The following is a 9,388-nucleotide window of genomic DNA, read 5'->3' as shown; positions in this document are numbered from 1 at the left end:
ACAAGGGATCTATTTTGCTGAATATTTTCACGATTGCAAATGTTAGGCCTACATTGATTTTGTTACTTACATTTTTAGACACAATTGACTGTTTTGTTCTATTTCACCAACGAAAATAGTTCCAAACAAAGATCACAACAGAATTATTGCGCACATTCTCTAAGCCACACCCGGCGTTTTTGTTACTGAATGATTCAGAGGTTTGAGGAATCGGTTGAATGAATAAGTGACTTACCGCCACCTATTGGCGGTTTAGTCTCATGCTTAAAAGTATGCATTTTCCCCAACATTTCTTATTTGTATGTTCAAAATTTTATTTACAACATTAATCCCATAACATTATTTATTGCTGTTGTAATTTTGTAATTATTTAATTTGATTGGTAACAGCCCTGTAGTGTATTACATTTCTTGATCAATTGTAAGAATTTGACTTGAAAGATGACGCATACATTTAATAAGGTTAAAAATATATATTGGTCTTTATAAAGGTAAATGACATCCTGTGGTAAATATTAAAAACATGCAGATTTAAGTATGTAAAAGCTGACAGAAAACTGATGAAAATATTTCCTCAGAATAAATTGTTTACACCACCAAAAATCTTGGTGATGCGACACTTTTGTTTTGTGGGAATATTTTGTATGGGATATTGTCTGCTGATATGAAAAGTTCACTGTATATCGTAATAAATAGAATTTCTGACAGCGATGATATTTTGTTTTCTTTTTACATTTAAACGCGTTAAATATTACATATACGTATGTAATATAATGTGTATTTCCATCACAGGCTTGGTCTTAAATTTAACATAAGGTGGTGTTAAAAAGGTCTTAAAAAGTCTTAAATTTAACTTGTTCATATCTGTAGACACCCTGTACTCGCACTTGTCTGGTTCGACATCGGATCCAGTATAGTCAGAACAGCATCATCTTTCAGTTTCAGTCTTTCTGAAAATCATGCATCGAATAGTGCCTTGGTTAGATATATTAAATATAAAGTTCTTCAAATAAAGTTTGTTTTGTTTCTGCGTAGACCAGGGCTCCAGACTGCGACCAAATCCATTTTTTCTGCCTGTGCGAGTAAATTTTGTAAGCAGTCGCACTGAAAGGACCACCGGGTTTTTCAACTCGCGCTGCCATTTCTGTTGCATATGAGAAACATCAAACGGCAAACAAAACAAAAGCATAACAAAATCCCGCTACTTGTTTGAGCTACGCAAAGCAGACTGTTTAACAGCTCGGACGACGACACAAACAAAGTCCGAGCTCAGAACAGCTTTACTCGGGAACCAAAGTTGATTTCACTACACTGTTACAGCACAGTGCTGCGAGATCCAGTGAGAAGCATTTGAATTCACCGCAGAATGAATAAAGGTTGCTGAGAGATCTATTGAGAAGCATTCAAATTCTGCACAGAAATCTCTTTTATAAACTGATCAAACGCTGACGTAAAAAAAATCAGAAGCAGTAACGCTAACTATAACCATGGTGTTATGGCAGAAATAGTCGAATGTTATTACATTGTTCATTTCAGGGTTTGTACAGCCTTTTGAGAGTGAAATTCAAGCAATTTTCAATGACTTACAAGTATTTCACACAACTGTTTCCAGCACTTTAAAGCTCCTAAATGGTCCAATTTGAATGTTATTTTTAATGGGATGACCAAAATATACTGTGGTGAACAAACACTTATGTAAAATTAAAAATATAAAATCACCATTGTAGCATGTAGATGGCAGCAGAGGAGCACTTATTGGCTTATTAGTCATTCATTTATACTTTTTCCTTTATATTTTAAAATGTTATGAAGGAAAAGTTTTAATATCTTGCCTTCGCTTTCAATTCGGACCATCTCCAAAAAGTCATTAAAGGGGTCATATGATGCGATTTAAATTTTTCCTTTCTCTTTGGAGTGTTACAAGGTCTTGGTGCATAAAGAAGATCTGTAAAGTTACAAAGACTAAAGTCTCTAATCCAAAGAGATATTCTTTATAAAAGTTAACCCTTTCGCACGTGAGTTTAAAATATTCTAGCTGAGCCCCCAGCGCGAGTTTTTTTTAGGTGACCATTATTTTAAAATGTATCTATTGTTTCCATGGCGACGCGTCATGCTTGTCATGTGACACAACGCAGCCACAATAGATCTGTGTGACACATGGATCGCTTTTATTTCGTTTTTCCTGTTTTATTCAAAATATTCACAAACATGCTCACTATATTATGAAATATCTGATATTCCGATTCTGAAATATGTGCAATTAAATCTGTTTGGTAGTTTAAACACTTTTATATCGACCGTGTTAGTTTATCTATACCGGGTGATGGGTGCCGCCATGTTAGTTCGCGCTGCATCCGAGCTGTGGGATTTACAACACGCAAATTCATCCTCTCCTCCCGAAACACGTTAAAGTAGGTCTCCGGTAAACTGGGAGAAGAGCAGAGTAAACTTTATAGTTACGTACACAATCTGTATATGATATCAATAAAAACATGTCGTCAGATTATATTTGTAAGGATCATTATTGCCGTTTCCATAAACATCAGCGTGCATTTTACAAACTGTAAATGTATGGTTTTGCTAGTACTTATGTATATGTAAATGTCTGAAACCTAAAATAAGTATTATATGGTTGAAAACAATGAATATTTGTTATAATATGACAAGCGCTCAGCGCGTCTGATCTGGCTCCGTGCGAAAGCAGATTTAAATTCAGCAGTTGATGACGTGACGCACTGAAAGTTCTAATCACACCGGTGTGATCGTACGCTTCAGGGACCAGCCAAGAATGATCACACCGGTGTGATCGTACCCGTCAAAAGGTTAAGAGTTAACCACGCCTACCTAAAACGGCTCGTTTTAACACGCCCCCACATATCTACCTCACTATGTGGGAAGATTTGTATAACGCCGCCCAAATGTTCACACAAAGAAAGGCGGCGTAACTTTTATTCTCACTGTTGTATTGTTGCCGCTGCTGCCATGTCGTGAAGACGCTGTGTGCTTCATTGTAAAAGCGAAACTACTTTGTTTGGTCTTCCAAAAAAGGACGATATCTGCTTCATCATGCCTAGAGCTGATCTGTGCTGATCGCTGAAGGAATACATGAACTTGGTGCTGAGGATCGCCGGATCGGCTTTCACTGTGGACGAAGCGGAGTCCAGCCCGGGTTCGTCACATGTGGTTGCCGCTCCTTCGTCGAATCTGCCGGCTGTGCCGTTCTCAACCCCGCCGCCTCTGCTCACTCTAGCCCAGCCTCAGCTCACGCTAAGCCGCTGCTTCCGCTCACGCTAGGCCGCCGTGTTTTCCATTGCGAAAGCGAAACTACTTTTTGGTCTTCCAAAAGTGGACACGACTACAAATCAGTGGTTAAGTTGTATTTACAACACTGTTCCAGAACAGTTTAACCCAAATATCCAGATGTGTGCAGCACATTTTGTGGAGGACTGTTTACTGATCCTGGTAGAGTAGACTACAATGCCGGCAGTTCTGACTCAAAGACTGTAAGTACGTTTTCTTTTAAAGGGGTCATATGATGCGATTTCAAGTTTTTCTTTCTCTTTGGAGTGTTACAAGCTGATTGTGCATAGATAAGATCCCTGAAGTTGCAAAGACTAAAGTCTCAAAACCAAAGAGATATTCTTTATCAAAATTAAGACTCTGCCACGCCCCCCTAAAACGGCTCGTTCTAACGTGCCCCCACATATCTACTAGGCTTGCTGCGATAGACGGTGCTGAAGGTGATACCGGTGTTAAGCCGCAACACCGGTTACGTCACTTGATCACCGCGTCACCATCCCCCACCGTCGTTTTGATTTTTTTATAGAAATAAAAATCATTTAGTTCAGTAAAAGTGCCTCCAAACTTTCTTACTCGTTTTGCTAATAAACGTCCTACGTTTCTTATTTATTTGGTTATATATTATACATGTTTACTTAAGTATACAAAACTGGAAATAGGCTATTTAAACTTCATGGAAGTTATTTGTTATTTTATATTAGGCATAGCCTGCCCTATAGCATGGTGTATTTGTATTTGTTTTGTTAATAAAAGTTCTGTTTTATATATACGCTAAAGTGAGTTTGACGTTGTATTTTGTTGTTGCATTCAAGCAATTGACGCCTAACTGCCGTTAATTCAAAAGTGAAAGTAAAATGAGCAAGGTGCTTTTAACCTATTTAAAAGCGAGGAAAAGAGGGAAAATTCAAACAAACTAAAAATGAACAATTGCTTTACGCCGAATTGCCGCTATTTCAAAGTGAAAGTAAAATGTGCACGCCGCTTTTACAAGCTGTTTAAAAGCGAAGGAAAAGAGGGAATGCCCCCGCCCCGTTACTTGGCCACATGTCGTCACTAATGTTTTTGTGTCGTCGCTCCGGCTGGGACATGCCATCACAGTATGGTGAGGGGCGTAACATTTCCGTCTCACGCTTGAGGTATTCGGCCAATCACAACGCACTGGATAGCTGGCCAATCACAGCACACCTCACTTTTCAGACTGATGAGCTTTGTAAAAATCGACGCGTTTCAAAAAGGCGGGGCATAGAGGAGAAACAATAATGTACAGTATGTGGAAAATGTGTTTTTTTTACTTTAAACCGCATAAACACATTTCATTACACCAAAAACACAAAATAATGTTCTTTTTAGCAGCATCATATGACCCCTTTAAAAAAACTAAACAAATGATTTACAAGTTTAATATGTGTTTATCAAAGTAGAAAATATAATTAGTGCTTTTGAAATACAAAATGGAGGCGGGTCCGGACTTTAAAGTCCGCATGAAATCAAAATGACTTTATTGACTTTATTTACTTTACTAGTGCACATAGCTAGTCTTGATGTGAACAATTACTCTGTGCAAGTTAATCTGCTGAGAAAAAAAATGTTTGTCTTGGTAATCTTTAACCAAAATCTGAACATTTACTTCCACTCTGGAATTGCATTCCTTTTCTGGTTAAGTCAGTTTGATGGCTTAGGCAGAATATTCTTAAAAACACACCCCTCCAACCGTTAGTTTGCTATGAGTGAAAGGAGGAGCGCAAAAAATATAACCACGCTCTCTCCTCAATATTCCGTTTCAGCTAGAAATACGTAGGGCTGTGCATCACCAGAAATGTCACGATACGATATGTATCACGATACAGATGCCATGATACGTATCACAATACAGGACATAGCTTAATCGCTCAAGAGCTACATTATCTTTCTCAACAAGGAGCTGGTAACATCATCGTATCTAAAGGAATTAAAGCCACAGCTTCACTCTTAATAGAGAAACGTGGCAATTCATGTGCTAATTCATACATACACAGCCTCTCTCTCTCGTGTAAATGAACACTTGATGAATTACACTTTTCTGAGAATAGAATATTGAAGTGGAGATCGCTAAACTGCAGGCTAAAACTAAAACCGTTTTCAGAAAGCAAGTGCGTTTATCCACAGTGGAGAGAGAGCGCGTACACATGGTTGCCAGGTTGACAAAGATAAGTATATTGTATATTGTAAGTATATTGCGCAAGTGGGAAGCTGTGTTTCGGGGATTACATTTCTTTATATAAGGCAACCCCGGTTGTGTTCCTCTGCGGCCAGATTAAACCTTGTTGTAGCCTATATATGCTCTATTCATTATTTTTTAGAAACCTCACACTTTTCGATTCCATTTTAAAGGGGTCATATGATGCTGCTGTAATGAAATGTGTTTATGCGGTTTAAAGTAAAAAAAAACACATTATTTTCCACATACTGTACATTATTGGTCTGAAAAAGCGAGGTGTGCTGTGATTGGCCAGCTATCCAGTGCGTTGTGATTGGCCGAATACCTCAAGCGTGAGACGGAAATGTTACGCCCCTCACCATACTGTGATGGCATGTCCCAGCCGGAGCGACGACACAAAAACATTAGTGACGACATGTGGCCAAGTATGGTGACCCATATTTGGAATTAGTGCTCTGCATTTAACCCATCCAAAGTGCACACACACACACACTGTGAACACACACCCGGAGCAGTGGGCAGCCATTTATGCTGCGGCGCCCGGGGAGCAGTTGGGGGTTCGGTGCCTTGCTCAAGGGCACCTCAGTTGTGGTAATGAAGGTGGAAGATATATTCACTCCCCCCACCAACAATCCCTGCCGGTACGAGACTCGAACCCGCAACCTTTGGGTTACGAGTCGGGCTCTCTAACCATTAGGCCACGACTTCACCCAAAAACCCATAACAAAAGAGGCATTTGTTGCATCCAGTGGGGACATAATTACTGATTATAATGACTTATACTGTCTTTTTACGCGTTGCGTTGCATTGCATCGTGCTGCGTAAACATAAAACTCTGTCTGCATTTGTGATCAGAGAAATGACAAACAACAAGTGCTACTCCACACTGCCCAAAACTCGCGTTTGAATCATCAGTGGCAAATGATAAAAGAAAACGTACTTACATGAGAAACTGCCAGCATTTTAGTCTAACGTTACTCTCCCAGGATCAGTAAACAGTCCTCCATAAAATGTGCCGGCGATCCACAGCACTAAGTTGAGAGTCGTGGAGTCGAGAACGGCGGTCCCGGCGAAGGAGCAGTGAAAACGGTGAAAGACGATCCGGCGATCCACAGCACTAAGTTGTAGTATTTCCTCAGCGACCAGCACAGATCAGCTCTAGGTAGATATGACGAAACCGATATCGTCCTCTTTTGGAAAACCAAACAAAGTAGTTTTGCTTTCACAACGAATCACACAGTGTCTTCAGGACATGGCGGCAGCGGCAACAATACTACAGTGAGAATAAAAGTTACGCCACCTTTCTTTGCGTGAACATTTGGGCGGCTTTATGCAAATCTTCCCACATAGTGAGGTAGATATGTGGGGGCGTGTTAGAATGAGCCGTTTTAGATAGGCGTGGTTGACTCTTAACTTTTATAAAGAATATCTCTTTGGATTTGAGACTTTAGTCTTTGCAAATTTACAGCTCTTCTTTATGCACCAAGAGCTTGTAACACTCCAAAGAGAAAGGAAAAAATGAAATCGCATCATATGACCCCTTTAAACGGTGCTCTCGTATTCAAATTAAGCGCGGTCCACTGCTGCACACGTGCCACAATATCGATACAGGGCCAGCTTTATCGATACTCGTATCATCAAATCTCTGTGACGATACATCGTCATATCGATATTTTGAACACAGCACTAGAAATACGTCACTTCACTGAAATAAAGTCGGCAGCAACTTCCTGTTCACGTGGACTTTAAGAAGCACTGTTGTAGACCGTCTCTAAAATGCTTTGCAGTCCTACATTTCAACTTAAGTGTCATATATTCTTAATGTGTTTTGAATTATTACACACAACCATTGTGTCGGCAGTGCTGAATAGACTGGATATGTTTTCAACAAATCAGGCCGTTAAATATACCCTTTCAGCTAACATGTTCACTTTTTGTGGAAAATAACATTGTGATCTCATAGATGAGGCTGTCCTCCTTGTGAATTAAACATGAAATAGGTCAGCCCATCCCCCAAAAAATCCAGTCGTGGTGGAAATAAATGAGCAATCAGATTGAAATATAGTTCCACAAGTTGCTTTTTTCTCTCATAAGTCCTTGATGAATTAAACAACTGTGGGTTCTTTGCAGCATCAATTTATACAAACTTCCAGAGATTGTTTTACTCTAGCTTTGTGTAGTATTCACTTATTAAATGTGTAAAAATTGTGGTTGTTAGGAAGGGTATCAGAGTCCTTTGGAGGAAAATGGACTGACTGCTGGCCTTTCTGCTTTTGCCAGTGTGCTGTTTTGACTGAGTCTGAAGCTCAACTACTTTCCTTGAGCTCAGAGCAGAGGCTGCCCTTCCCCCCACTTTACCAAACATGCGCTCTCTCTCTCTCTCTCACACACACACACACACAGGCAGGCAGGCAGGCAGGCGCCAGAGAGAGGTAGAAAGTAGAGAAAATAATTTCTTCTGGGTCCTAGAACTAGAAGTGTTAAGTGCTTGTGAAATGAGATCTACAGAAAAGAGTGCATGCATGCAAAGACTTAATGGTCATCTCAATTAAACATTGCACTCTTCATGCAGATTAGTCTAATTATTTACCTGTAGCAAAGTATGACCATTTGCTTTTATGAATGGGTAAATCCAATCAACAACAGATGTAGTCCCCACCCTAAATTTTTTGTTGATCCTTTTTTGATAATTCAGTTGCATATGTGTCACAATAAGGAAGAAAATATCTGTCCCCGTTTCGATCTCATTGTGATTTTAACAAAAATTGCAGTCCATACTGCACCTGCAAGAGTCAATGTTAATTTTGTCAATCAGTAATTATTCCAAATTTCTCCAAAACATTGGTCTTTGTTTTAGTAATAGACTTGAAATTACCATTGTGTTTTCTGGCCAAGCATTTCACATGTTCTTTTTTCTATTTGCAAGACTTTTATTGTAGTGGACCTGAACAACACATTTCTTTATCAAAGGTTTCTATAATCACTTCATTCCAGCTCTGCTCCTGACAAGTAAGACATTTTGAGCAATCTTGGAGTGAGAAAGGAAACACTCTCAGGGCTCTGCATTTGCGACTGAAAACTACTGCGTACGACTATGAAAACGTATTTAGGAGCACCATTGCGACTGACCAGATCATCATCATACTTGTGATTGTGATCGCTGAGGGGTGCTTCAAATGTTTCTACGTGTTTTTGCAGCGTTGAGTAATGTATCACAGACATATCTCATGAATCTTTTCATAAGCAAAGTGTAGATGGTGTAAATAAAGATTCATTGTGCAGTGTAGAGAGCTTTGATTATAAATGTGAGCTTGCGATGAGCTAAGATGAGTGACAGCTTTTAATGATTTTTAAGGGAGTTTGTAAATGTGATAGACAAGAAGTTAATATTAAGTGACTTGCATTGTCTGACTATAACACTATGGTCTGATTTTGCTCTATTTCGTCGTCGAAAATAGTTAGAACCAAAGTCACAGCTCAGCCGCTGCGCATCTCCATTCAAATACAGCGGTGTTTTGTTTATGAACTGCGTTTTTGAACAAATTTAGTGAGTCAGTGATTCATGATTACCCATTCATAAAGACGGTCACTTGCTTCATTCCTGACTGATTCAGCTTTTCGAATTAATCAATTGAATGAATGATTCAGTGATAAAATCAGTGACTTGTCACCATCTGCTGGCGGATAGTTTCATTTTTAAAGTATCTTTTCAGTTCTTTAAATCATTTAATATTTCTATATTCATATTTTTTTTATATCTTTTAATCATTAATCATTAAATTCATTAATAAACATGAATTTATGGATTTAATTGCACTCATGCCACCTCTGATCCTCATTAAATGTCTGAAAATACACCTACAAGCCACTTTTGTGTTCTTCTGTGCTTACC

Source organism: Sinocyclocheilus grahami, unplaced genomic scaffold (assembly GCF_001515645.1).
Source record: "Sinocyclocheilus grahami isolate Dianchi unplaced genomic scaffold, SAMN03320097.WGS_v1.1 scaffold346.1, whole genome shotgun sequence".
Lineage (NCBI taxonomy): Eukaryota > Metazoa > Chordata > Actinopteri > Cypriniformes > Cyprinidae > Sinocyclocheilus > Sinocyclocheilus grahami.
Note: the sequence above shows the minus strand (reverse complement) of the source record.